At 30.9% G+C, this 14,605-nt stretch overlaps 1 protein-coding gene and 1 long non-coding RNA gene across 6 annotated transcripts in view; one reads left to right on the top strand and one right to left on the bottom strand.

Annotated features, from left to right (window-relative positions):
• The window catches only part of scalloped (TEA domain transcription factor 1 homolog scalloped), a 249,560-nt gene that overhangs the window by 4,692 nt on the left and 230,263 nt on the right, over positions 1 to 14,605 (top strand). The window lies entirely within an intron of this gene.
• On the bottom strand, positions 3,040 to 5,563 carry LOC143190393 (uncharacterized). Its single transcript, XR_013004229.1, has 2 exons — positions 3,965 to 5,563; positions 3,040 to 3,907 (listed from the first exon to the last, which is right to left on the bottom strand). It is a non-coding gene; the product is annotated as an uncharacterized LOC143190393 (long non-coding RNA).

Here is a 14,605-nt window from a genome sequence, read left to right as displayed (position 1 = left end):
CGATTTTATTTGGATTATTATTTTACAGTTAAAATATTGGTTTTGGGCTGGAAATGAAAAGAAAAAATTGAACTGGTATTTATCAAGGCAAATAACCTAAATGTGTCCAAAATTCTTTCCTTGAGGGCGACTGTATTGTGGGACTGTAACTGAAATAATAATGTGAAGAGAATACTAGAATTTTTATAGAATTGATGTATGTAGATATTCATTGACATTAACATTAATTGTGACATGTGGTAAAATGTTGAAGAACATTGAGTAAAAATATTATTAGTATAACACCTGAAAGTATCCAAAACTATTAAAGAGTATCGAATAATAGCACAATCTCCAGTTGGATACTGTGAGAATAGTGATCTTGAAATCAAGTGCCCTATATTTGCTAAGACAAATGAAAAATATATCGATTTCAAACCAAAATACTAAAATATTCATTTTACATAATTGATAGTAACTAGAACACAAAAAAAGATTTAAATAATATACATTTATGATGGATATTTGATTTTCATAAACTTTTAACAGCTCTCAAGAGTGAAATTGTGTGTGGTATTGTAGTTTGTAATATTAGGGTAAATAAAATGCACAAATTTAATTCTATTTTAGTAATGGCCTAACAATTACGTACAAAATCTGTGTTTAGACATGCTTTAACAGCTTAATTTTTCCTATGAATTCTTAGACTAGATCTTTGCTTAATTTCTTTTACTTTATTTGACTTCAGTGACCCAATATTTGGATTCATACATTGTCTATACGTAACTATTTTTCGAAAAGTTTGAAGATTTTTGTTTAAAACTCACAACTGTTCAATCAAATGTGTAGTATTTACGCTTAACCTGTTGAAATATAGCCCGTCGAACTATTTGATGCACAAGAAACCAAATATTCGATGTTGACTTTTGAATATGTGACTGTATCTTGGTTAGTGCGTATTATTAGGATAAATAAGGTTAATAATACCATTTCTTGTAAAAATCGCTTCTCGTATCCGCTCAGACTACTTTAAACTTAAGCAAACTGAGCTTAGAATTTAAATATTTTGTGTACTTTAATTTAATTTCCATTTTCGAGTATATCAGAAAGTGCTTGTACAAATCTCTAAGTCAGGAAGGAGATGCAAAAATGGCTGTTTTGGGTATTCAGTGTAAAAAGCCTCGTGAATGTATCGCCCTTAGAAGTTAGTTATCTCCAACGATATATATCTCCATTATATCCAACGAAATTTTATTTGACAGCAAAGAATATTGCACTGCATGTCAAAACATAAGCACGTGAATAACGTAAATTATGCAAGGAAAATAGTGTGCTAATTAATTTATCTCGTTTTGACAGACTTTGTTTCGTCGTTTTTAGTTATACAAACATCACTTATAATAATAAATCTAATATACTTCCAGAAATTTCTAATATAGTTAAAACCGTATCTTTGTTCATATTTTCTTCAATTCTTATAATTTGGTTTATTAATATGCGTGAATCTGAAACTGAATTATTACTCACTCAACGTGTTATTTTAAGGTGACTAAATATTGTTTTGGAAAAATGACTCTGATTAAGTAAGCAGCTTTCTTGATAATACATAATTTAATATTTTAATAACCCCTTGAATCTACAATTGAAGTGTAAATATTCATCTTCATAATTAACCAACTCTAAGTTTAGAATTTGATTATTTTGGATAGTTATATTTTCTTGATAGAAACTTGAAAAGTTTTTAAGAAAAGGGCAAAGCTGATTGACTATGTATATTATTCACTTGACGTGGCTGACTTTACGTTACTATTAGCGGTTCAAGAAAGGTTAATACTAACAAAAAATGTTGAAGGAGTAGGTCATCGTTCCAACAAATTGTGATAAATAATTAGATTGGTTAGTAAGTATGGGATGTTTTATTACACGGTACGGAGTACAGAATGGATAATTTAAATTTCGTAATTTGTTTTACTCTCTATTTTTATAGAGTAACAGGTGTTTTGATTTAATGTGGATTAATATATAACGATAAATAAGTCGTAACATGTCGTAATAAAAAGATATTAACTCTGGCCTATTTTTTTATGATACTCTAAACATTTAATACATTATAAAACACCGGAACTATTAAATGGTATTAAAGTCATTGAAAATATGTTAAAAATTATTTATGGATTAGCCTTAATATTAAACTATATTCCTTGATAGATTGTCACTGATTAGTAAGATAAGACTACGTAATTTCGCTTTCACCATGAGATAGTAAATACGTATTTACACTGTAGTATGATTTCTAGTCGCAAACAAATCAGTCGAAAAGATAAATCGAATATACTTCCAGAAATTATATATTTAAGATTTTATGACTGTTCATTGTTCCTCTAATTCTTCTAATTTTTGTTATTAATATGCGTGGGTCTGAAACTGAATTAAATTTATTCACTGAATATTTATTTTAAGGTGATTGAACATTGTTTTGGGAAAATAACTGTGATCAAAATCAAAATGGTTAATAATACTACGACCGTGAAATAATTTTGAGGAATTTAGTGTAAATGGTTACCCCATCATTATTACCTACATTCAAGTCAGTACTCTTATTATTATTATTTATATTTATTCAGTATTTCGATATAAAGATATAAAGTGACAAGCCAATAAAGAGCCCCTTTACAGAAAGTCTTGTCTATATTGAGTGTCGCTGTAAACTGATGGCGATATTAGGTGGTTCCATGTATTTTTATCAATGGTATCTTTGGTTATTAAGTATTAATGTAAACAACCTAACTTAACTGTTATAGTTATATAGTTTTAATATTTTTCTACATGTAATAACAGTTGTTCATTTGATACTATTCATTTATTCGGAACAGTTTGAAGACAATGAGTTGCAAGACTTAGTTGAACTTTCAGGAAAAATCCAACAAGTGGGAAAATGACTGAAAGTATCATTTCAAACCGTTCAATTCGACTGAATTTTGTACCATAATGTATAACATACTAATTAATAGTATGTCGGCTCAGCTTAGCTATAATTTGTTCATTTCTTCGATTACCAATAAAAGATCCAGTGTTGTCAGTTCTTTTTTGTTTTATCAAATTTTACAACCATATATAAAAAATGATATATTATACGACTAAAAGTTATTATGATAATCTTTTAAACATAAAATCAGCAATATATTTAATAATAATTAAAGTAATATATATCTGTATATTGAAACATATTAAACAAACACATATGCAAAGTATCTCAAGAACTCTACCGAACTTTTTTTCAGCTACATTTAAATAAATCTGATTTGCATTAAATTTCAATAATCAATTGATAAACTTAAATTACTACACCTCTGAATATTATAATAAAGTATCATTAGATTATTTTCAGGACTGTGACAAGTTCAGAGCATCAACGATTTTTGTTGAAAATGTACAGAAAAATGTTAATAACCTTTAGAATTACCTCTACTACAATTATATATCATGTCGCCAGAACTATATAAATTACTATCAGTCGCGGGTTCGAATCCTGCTGGGACATGGTCGTAAATTGATGTTTGTAGGAAAATGATCACACTGATGCCAGTATCCAGACTGGGATGTTTGATATATGTATTCTAGGATGATTTCTAAGTTGATCACTCGCCAGTAGGGGTGTGGGCCACCGAGAAAAATATCGATATTATGATATATCGTTTTCGATATTTAAAAATCGATATATCGATATTTTTAAAAAAATTGGTATAATGATATATCGGAGAAAAGAATCGATAATCTTCAGCAATATGTATTGACATTTTTGATAAATCCTTGCAACGTGCTCATTTCACCACGTCTAAACTTAGCTTACCAATCCTTGATGGTTGATTTTCCTGGGGCAGTGTGTGGAAACTAGGCATCAAGCCAAGTTTCAACTGTATTTTTTTACCTTCAATAAGCAATATTTTATCAACATGCGAAATTTCTTTTTATCCATTTTTTTCACAATAACAAAAGTTGCTTCACTCAAAATGCTATAATTCACAAACTAATGATCCGACTGCTGTCAAATTTATATACGCATCTTTTGAGGATTAGGGCTGACTAAAAAACATATGGATTTACTTCCAGTAGCGCCATCTATGTGTCAGGCCGGAGACTTTTCAATTGACATATTATAAAATTTAGGGATTTGTTCAAATATTTTGTGTATTCGTGGCTGCTTGGTTCGGGCATATTTCATTCTATTGAAATTTACTTACTTGCAAGACATATTACAAAAAAAATTTGGCCTAAATATTCGTTTACCGTATAAGCTCTAATCGTGCCAAATTTCATACCTCTAGGTATCCATGTTTTTCTAAAAAAGGAAGGCCAAATTACTATCTATTAAGCCGATTAATAGATAGATAACCAGTTGCAGATTATCGTAATAAGCATGCACAGAACGAACCAATCATATACTACATCTTGTTCATTGTCCTATGGTCTGGATTAGTTGACGTGGATAATTTTCCGAATCCTTCAAGAATGAATTAAATGCTTATTAAGTCGGTTTTCGGATTCTATTTTTAATACTTCCATCATTCCTCTTTTTCTGATTCTGTCTAATGATATTGATCGAAGATATAGATCGATGAAAATTGGTTTGGCAAAAACGGAACAAAAAGGAAGAGGTAGAATGCCGCCGACCCAATCGTGAACGTGGTCGGGGGCTTCACCTTCTCAGGTTGCGGAGCGGCGGCATTTTGCGCGCCGCCCCTTTTTATCAATTCCCGCAATTGAATGCAGTGTTGCAATGTCGTCCTTATAAATCCAGAGGAAAGAATGCGACCGGCCGCATAGTCCGCGATCTTCTACGTCTGACATTCTCTCTCGATGGCATCTATTTATTTCGTTTCAGGTCTTTTTTAAAGGTCCGGCGATTGCTTTTTGCAGCGCCGACGTTATGTTTCCACGAAAGCCGGCCGGTACTGCCGTATCGGTCAGATGGGTTATTGGCGTCATCATCGATTAAAGTGATCTGTTCTTTTTCTGATTCTATATATAAGTAACACTAAGTATCTTCTGTTAAACAAATAAAACGTTACCAGTTAAGTTATGTAGAATGTTCAGTGTCATATTGTTAGTTTGGACATCAAAATATAATAAAATAAAGATTACGGAACGACCACCTGACAGAGAAAACATGTTTACTTATCAAAATATAACAATATAAATACTATTTAACATTTGAATACTAAATTCATTCAAAAACGTTAAAAAAACGTTATATAATCTATCTAATTTTTAAAAGGAATATAACACATTAAACATACTATATATAAATCATATTTAGAAGCACATGTTCATTTCAGTGTTCAGTGGTTCCTATATGACTTTTGACACTTTAAAAGGAAATTGTCGTCTTCAGTAGCGTTAGGAACTATCGACTGAAAACAGTCGAAACGATCGATAGTCAAAAGATTAGCGACTAGTAATTACTATTTTCAGTCAAATGCACGGTTGGACTGTTTTATTTTCCAACGGTAGTATAGCGAGACGGAAATGTACAAATTCATTCACGTACTAACTTAAAAAAAAGAAAAGGAAAAAGATAATTACTGAATACTATTATTAACATGCAATTTAAAATTTAATTTTAAACGAAGTAGAATTGCTTTTATATTTAAATGCTCTGTGAATCTGGAAAAAGGAATGGAATAATTCCCCACAAATGTTTTATCGTATTTTAATGTGTTAACTGCTAATTTTATATAATATACTATAATAAATATAGGCAATACAATAGAACTTAAACAAAACCTAAAAACTAAAGATGTACAATAACCATAAATACTATATAAAAATTAAACATATATCTAATCGTAGAAAAAAAAACCTAATCCATGACATAATTAAAAATGATTTAAATGAAATGGTATGAATGCTTTATTTATTACTGAATGGGAATATTTCTTAACAAAAAATCGAGAAAGTTATCGAAATATTATTTATTATTGCCATAAAAACAGTCAATATATTTTACTATTTATCATTCCCAATTTTCTTGCCATCATTCCCAATCTTTTACCTTATTATATTATAATTATAATGCTGCTATATTAATATACAATATATTGTTATTTACAAGCAAACTACCAAAAAGATCATAAAATTACTTATATTACATGTATATAAAATAAAATTATATAAATCTATGTAAGAATAAATTAGGTATAAATCAGTCGAATAAAACAAGTAGAACTAAAAGTGTACGACTCAAACAATCCATCAGTAAATAGTAACAAAATCAGTCGGACCGAAAATAGCGCCTGAAAACAGTCGACTGAAACAATCACTGGCAAAAAGTAGTAAAATCAGTCGAACCTAAAATAGCGACTGAAACATTCGATAGTAAAAAGTAGTCAATTACCAAACAGTCCAACACTAGTCTTCCATAACAATGTATAGTACTTGATTAATGCATAAAATACGTTATATCGAAAATTCCGAAGTAAGTTGCTTAAAAAAATCTCAAAAAAGTTATTTGTGTAGATACACAAATAACTTGATGACAAGATGTCTTTTTATAATTATTCAACCTAATTAGTATTGGAAAGAACCGTTTAAAAAAGGTTTTGATGAATTGTTTCAATTTTAACAAAATAATTTTAATAACTAATCGATGCACTGTGAAAAGTTTATATTCAATATATCAAGTATTTTTTGTATTAGTAGCTGTTATACATAACACTAGTTTTATTGCATTCACCGCTTTTTCAGTTAGTCAAAGTCACCTTCAAAAGAATGCTATTAAAATTTCATGATATTCTACTCATAAGTTTGTGAGTTATTGTGCTAAGAGTGACACTACTTTTGTTATTTTCAAAATAATGGATTAAAAATAATTTCATGTTTTAATTTTATACTGCTTCTTGTTGGGAAAAATACCGTTCAAGGGATGCAATAGCTTGAAAAGTGTTATAAAGATTCCTCCCCATCAGAAACAACAATAAATCGTTGGTTTGCTGACTTGAAGCGTGGTCGTAGGGACATTGATGATGCAGATCGCAGTGGACGTCCAAATGAGGCGGTAACACCAGAAAACATCTAAAAATTCGACAAAATCGAGAAAACTCTGTTCAAAGTGGATGCCGCGTTTGCTCACTTTTGCCCAAAAACAAGAACGCATTGATGATTCTGAGCAGTGTTTGATCATGTTTAAACACAACAAGCCGGAATTTTTGCGTCGATATGTGATAATCACCCTTCACTCCTGAATCAAAACGACCGTCATCTAAGTGGACACCACCTAGTGATAGGCCTATTTTGTTAGAGCGGTTCTGGCATGATTGCGTGGGTGTTTATGGAGACATTGATGAATAAAGCCAATTTTGAACAAGAAAACGTGTTTTCTTTGTTAGGTCCGGGATTTCTCCTCCCATGAGTTATTCCCGAATTATCATAATAAATTCACTTTTCATCGTATCTCAGAAATACGTTAACAAAATCAATCTGAGATTTGAGCTCACGTCAGTAAGTTTTAGTTAAAAACTTATTACAATGTTTTTTTGGGTAGATGTATTGGTCAATAGCTAACGCCTTTAGAAATTTGCCTTGCATTGAACAACAAAATACTTTAGCCAAGTACAATTCAAATTTCTTATTTACTGATCAGAATGTACAATAAGACATCATGTACATTAAGTAATATTGTATTGTCAGTGTCATATTGTCAGTTTGTACATCGAAAATAAAGATATAGAAGGCAATCTCCGATATATAAAGTGGTGACTAGATTATGCACTTCGCAACCACCACCAGAGAGTGCAAAAATGTTAGTTATAAACATATAACAATATAAATACTATTTAACATTTGATTAACTACATTCATTTCAAAGCCTTAAAAAACCTAATATAATTTAATAAGGTAAGTCATGTCATTTATTTCTACTTACTTCTAATTATTTCTAAAGATTTTACTGTGGACTGAACAACTCCTTTTGTTCTCAGTATTGACTTTGTATAACTATATTGTCTTTCTCAATAGATTAAAGTAAAGGATCTGTTTTTAAACACATGTTATTTTATTTCAATTATATACTTCAAGCATAATGAAAAACTTGCTATTTAAATTCCAGTTAGGAATAGCATCTTGGTTCAATGATATTTTTCCACCTTCGAATCTATAATCATCCGTTCTGAAATGCAAACAACAAAGCTTCTTGTTTTTATGTAAAGCTCATAAGAGATTCCCTTAAGTATACTTAAAGTTAGTTAAAGTTTACTTTTAAAATTTATTTTTGGACTAGAGCAGAGTACTTTAGAAAAGAATTCACTCTATTTGAACCTTCACACCCTGGAATACAACACTTTTATTTTTACATTCAAACAAATCATTATGACGTCATAACAACAAATTCCTTTGGTTATAAACAATAGAATATATAAATATAACTTAAGATGTCCTGTAAAATTTAAAACTTTAACGTAGGACCAAAAAAATCTGTCACTTGTTTAAGACTTACTCACTTCTTCCTATCGTTGACTTATGGCTTGGCTGAACAACGCATCATTTCTCCACAAAGAAGGCAAATATTGGGTGGATTCTTGGATTCCCTTGAAAGTTTGGGAAAAATCGTCACTAACAATGGACAATACTATGAATAAATATATAATGTATCAATTTTTCCGAATAAAGCTTTAAACCTTTGAGGGTTGTTTTTAAACCAAGGACGTAGAATAAAATTGTATTTAATAAAACAATACAAAATAATCAAAAATTTTAAATATATAAAAACAGAGATCAGAATAAATGACATAACAACTACTTACTCAGTAAATGGCAAAATAAATAATGCAAATAAGCGTGCGAGATCTTGATGTTCGAGGTGGTCGAGTGATAAATCTGCAAACATAATAAAATGTACCTGAGCAACCAATTTTCAATGACAAGGGTGAAATTAAAATATAATTGACATATTACGTAGATAGATACTTTTATTGTCAGGCAGTTAACATATAACGGTACCGGCAGTCAAAACAGTGGCAGTTAATCGGTAATATAATAAGGTATCGATAATAACGGTATGGATAAATGAATATATCGACAAATAGTGGTAATGGATGGTATCGATTACCTTAATCTTAATTTATGACAATTGTAGGCAATAAAAGGATGGATCAACGAGGATGGTTAGCAATAATCTTAGTCCATAGTTGTCAATAATTGACAGTCATTTTAAAACAGATAATAACGGTAACTGATTGCAATGATAAACTATGCTAGGATGAACTATAACATGTGGACACGGTACGAAGGGAAAATAACACACGACGTACCAGCTTATACCCTAACACCAACAATAATGGATGTGCAATGAGGTCAAGGGAAGCACATAACGGTTAGTAGTACTCGCTAGGGTAAAGCTACATTGTTCAATATATAAATAAGTAACTACGCAAAATGTGCAAATCAATAAATAAGCAACTCTGTTGCTATGTGCACTCACTTTGACTATGATGAACGTGCAGTGCGTACAAGGGAAAAGCCAGAGGCAAACACGCTATATACGCTGTCATCAAAAGCCGAGCTTGGAAGCTGAAAATTCGATGATTGAATTAGTCACGCCGAAAGAGTTAGTCAAAGTTATTAAAACTCACATTAACCCCAGGAAATCACCAGGCTACGATTTAATAACAGGAGAATTACTGCAAAAACTACCAAGAAAGGGAATTATAAAACTCACCAACTTGATCAATACAACATTTAGATTAAAATATGTCCCAGACATTTGGAAGATAGCAGAAATTATAATGATCCCAAAACCTGGGAAGTCACCAAACGAAATAAAATCATATAGACCTATATCACTGCTGCCAGTAATATCTAAGGTTTTTGAAAAACTCCTGTTGAAAAGAATAAAACCGGTCATAGAGAGAAAAAACCTCATACCAACACACCAGTTTGGGTTTATTAACAGACACTCAACAATTGACCAGGTCCACAGAATAACAGATGTTATTGAAAAAGCCTACGAAAGTCAAAAATATGCTCAGCTATATTCTTAGATGTAGCACAAGCCTTCGATAAGGTTTGGCATGAAGGCCTTGTTCATAAACTACAGAAAATGCTACCAAAACAACACACCGAACTATTAAAATCATACATTACAACCAGAATGTTTAGAGTCAAGCAAGAAAAAGTTTACTCTACAATAAAAGAAGCTAAAGCAGGTGTACCACAAGGAAGTGTACTGGAACCAATGCTTTATCTACTTTACACTTGTGATATACCACACATGGAAAATATCACGATGGCTACATTTGCTGATGATACTGCGATTATAGCAGTCGGAGACAATAGTGAAGAAGCCTCACGAAAATTGCAACAGGCAAGTGACAATATAAATAATAGGACACAAGCTTGGAAAATAATAATCAATGAAAGTAAATCTGTACATGTGCAGTTCACCTATAAACAGACCGTACAAGCAGCACTAACATTAAATAACACTATCATTCCATATACCAACAACGCTAAGTATCTCGGAATGAATCTCGATTCTTATCTCTCGAAAACTTCACTGGAAAGAAAAAAAAGAACAAAAAATAGATAAGATATAAAGAAGAAAAGAAAAGAACTGGAATTGAAATATAGGAAAATGTACTGGCTAACTGGAAGAAAATCACAATTATCAGTACATAATAAATTGCTATTATATAAGCAAATATTGAAACCTATATGAACATACGGACAATCCTGAGAGGTATTGTGGGTGCACTCAAATATTATAGGACTGATCACCTACATCGAGACCTTCAGGTACCCACAGTCAGTCAAGAAATCAAGAGAATTGCAAGGAGGTATGAGGAAAGACTCCATTCTCATACTAATATTGAAATATTGCAACTTTTGGATACCACCAGAACAGGACACAGACTCAAAAGAATCAAACCATCTGATCTTGTGTAGTGTTGTGTAGTGAGGTGCATATATTAAAAAAATTCAGCAGTGACATGTATAAACATTATTTCACCAGAGACTGAGTTAGGACCGATGGGTCCTCCTAGTTATATACCTAGATTTAAGTTAGCATAAAGACAAATTGTAAGTTAGACGGAAACGACTAGTAACAATGTATTAATTAAATAATAAAAAAAAATTAAGAGCCGGCAGGAACCACATTTGGTGGCGTTTATGTATACTTCAGATAGTCAATAAACCAGATATAATGGGTATATATAGCCAACAAACAACATATAATGGATTGTAGTGATAATAGCGATAATTAATGATGATAATGATTTTCTCATTTGTGTACCGTTTATCTTCAACCTAGTTTTCACAGTTTACAAATGCAATGATAAAATTAATTTTTCATCAAAGTTATTTCAATATAAACATCTTATTTACCAATGTGCGCCTTGTAAAACGTGGGTAATACATATTACTGAATTTATACCATCAGTTTGATGCTTGCTTAATCTCAGGTCGGTAATTCTAACTTAAAAAAACTCACTTCCTAGTAGTGTCTTTAAGGTCACTATAGATATCAATATAATAATGGCATTGTGACATGACAATTTTCAAACTTTGACATAATAAGGTTAATGCAAAGCAGGTAAAATTTAATAATGTTTCCAATGATGTTCATAATGTTGTATGATTTTTATTCTTGTACATGTTATCATTATTATTTTTAATAAAAATATCTTAAATTTTGGTTAACAGACAACATATTTTATATTGTTTGACCGTTATGATGCCGCTGCAACCTTATTACATCGAAATGTTTTTCTTGCAAATACAGATAAGCTTCTACATATCATCCTTCTCAATAAAAATAGAAATATTTTTGTTTATGTAACATTTATCGCGAACAAATGCAATAACATTAAATATTGTTGCTTAGTAATATTAAGCAGCAATATTTACGTCCATATTATGTTATTTATTTGGCATTGAAATTTTCGTTTCGCCTGTCCCAAACCTACTCAATAGTTCAAGGATTTTAAACTCTGTTGATAGGACGGTGCATGAAGAAGTACTAACCTTTTAATTTAATTCTTAAGAGTAGTGACGTTAATTAGATTATGTCATTTAGATCTTAACCATTTCAATATTTGCATGAATATTATTTAGATTGTTCTTAAATAAATATGATTTATTATCCAGATTTTATTTTATTCAGTGATTCAGATAATTCTCAAATGATGGTTAGCTCGATGCTCATCTTATATATATATATATATATATATATATATATATATATATATATATATATATATATATATATATATATATATATATATATAATGTATGTTCGCCGATTTCTCCGTCAATTGTGAGCCGATTTTCAATATTCTTTTTTTTTTCGAGAGTGCACTTCCGAGGTGGTCCCATTGGAACCAGGAAACGCCCAAATTTCAAAGGCACGTACAATGTTTTCACATATTTTTTATCTGTAATAATCAGATATTTGTGTATAATGTTATCGCTGAGCTGATGTGACGGAAAATCGGAAGTCGTTCAGTGCAAAAGCTGTTCAGATTGCTTTTTAAGCACAAACTATAGCTTATGTAACGTTGTAGAAACATTGTTCACAACTGCTTTTATGACGTAATAGTTAAAGCATTTAGCTCCCAACGCTGGTTCGATTCCCGGCGGGGACAATAATTTTTTTTTAGTTGGAACATTTGTCAAATCACCTAGATTAGGCAGCGAGCCTCAGTGACTGAAACATTCCTTATTTGCAATTATTGTTTCTTTATTCCTATTTTTTCGTCATACGGGATAATACTCATTATAATACTTAATAAAATAACATTGTAATTTATTTAGTAGTTTATTGAAGTTGGTGCCGAGCGCTCAAACAATACAAACATAATAATATAATTTTATGTCATAAACACAAAATTAATTTAGGAACACAACAAATCTAATATAATATAACTGTTTGGGCACGGTACCGACTTCAAACTGATTTTTATTTAGTTATTACAAGGATTATTACGTACATATTTTATTTTTAAACGTTATTTTTGTATTAAAAGTCTAATTTTGATTATTTTTTACTTCCTTATTGTTGAAGTCGGTTAAATTTTTTTTTGTAGAATATTTTAATATATTACGTTTTTATCTGGACTGGCTCTACTGCTTAAGTCTACCTGAGATAAAACTTATCGGATTTGATACTCTTGCAATAAGGACAATCACAAAAATAAGTTTATACCCATGCCCTAGCAGGATTCCAACCCGACTTTCGGCAGTTTTGCTATAGTAGTAGTAAGAAGACCGTTCTGTCGTGCTGCAATGTTCAAGACAAATCAAACCGGCAATTCTGAGTTTTGTATTGAGAAGTAACACTTTTACATATAAAATCATTATGTTATTCTCGATTTTTCTTTGCTGATGTAGTTTTTTTTAAGTTTTCACTAAATTGTTGATTAATTGGAAGATTGATAGAAGAAGATTGATTGGAAGATGGATTGGATTAATTTTCATAAAATACTTTAATACATTTTAAGAATTGTTGTACGTACGACTTGATCGTTACCACTCTAATATTTATAGAAAACGTTAAAGACAATTTATTGTTCTTAAATAAAGCATTTACACTGTAGGAGATTGTTAATTAAATGTAGGCTTAATGAAATATTTTTTATCATCGACGCGTTGTTTTATGATTCCATTATCAGTAAATATTATCGTGGTACTAACCGTTGGTGTACGGTCGCCGAACGTTAATGAACCAAAGCACGGGATTCCGGAGGGTACGCCGACTATACTCATTCGAAACGTACGAGCATTCCAGCCTTTACGATCCTATTTTACCAAATAACTTGGTATCGGAAAATGTCCGGAATTTTTTCGAATATTCGACGTAACAACTTCAAGACATATTTTGTACCATTGCCTTATACACATGTTCGGACATGCGTTTTATTTTTATACCTCTTGATTACTCATTATAATAGCAATAAAAATAGGATGTAGTTCAGTCTTCGTTACTTATGTATATCAATCAAAAAAATATGACTCTCTCTGTATCCATCTGAAGCTTGCATGGGTTTAACATTTGTTTGTCGTAAATATATACCAATGACTCAGGTTCCATTTGTAAACATGGAAAACATTTATTAGTATTTTTTATTAATTACATCTCACACTCGATATGCGTAGTACAATCTTAATTTACAATTAATTTATTACTACTGTTCTGTTATAGTTAATACACAAGCAAGACGAATACATGATTAATACATCAGTATGTATTTTCAAAATTAAAGTAAAATCTACTAAAGCTACTTAAGCTAAAGTTAAAAATACACTTATACAAGCTCGTGTGTTTTGATTCGCTTCAATCTTCTGATTTCCTGCGTGTTGTCCAGCAGCTGTATTGCTTCCATATTGCTGTGATTTGGGGACCTTATTTCGTGTTTTGAAACGAAATCGTGGATCAGTTCGTGTATCCATTTGATTTCTAGGTTATCGTGCAGCTCTTTGTTTGTTATGTAGCGATAAGCATTGGTATTTAATCGTAGAACTTTGTTTTGGGTACGTTGGATTACTAGTTGGTTTGATGTCTTAGTGCAACCCCATACGTCCAAATTGACTCGTAAAACGATATCTTTGATTTCAATTCAGAGTATCATTTCAA

This window comes from Rhynchophorus ferrugineus, unplaced genomic scaffold (assembly GCF_030347505.1).
Source record: "Rhynchophorus ferrugineus isolate W39M unplaced genomic scaffold, kcgeb_rfMv2 rfM1, whole genome shotgun sequence".
NCBI classification, from domain to species: domain Eukaryota; kingdom Metazoa; phylum Arthropoda; class Insecta; order Coleoptera; family Curculionidae; genus Rhynchophorus; species Rhynchophorus ferrugineus.
The sequence above is the reverse complement of the archived record's forward strand: the minus strand, read 5'-3'. Positions and strand labels throughout refer to the sequence as shown.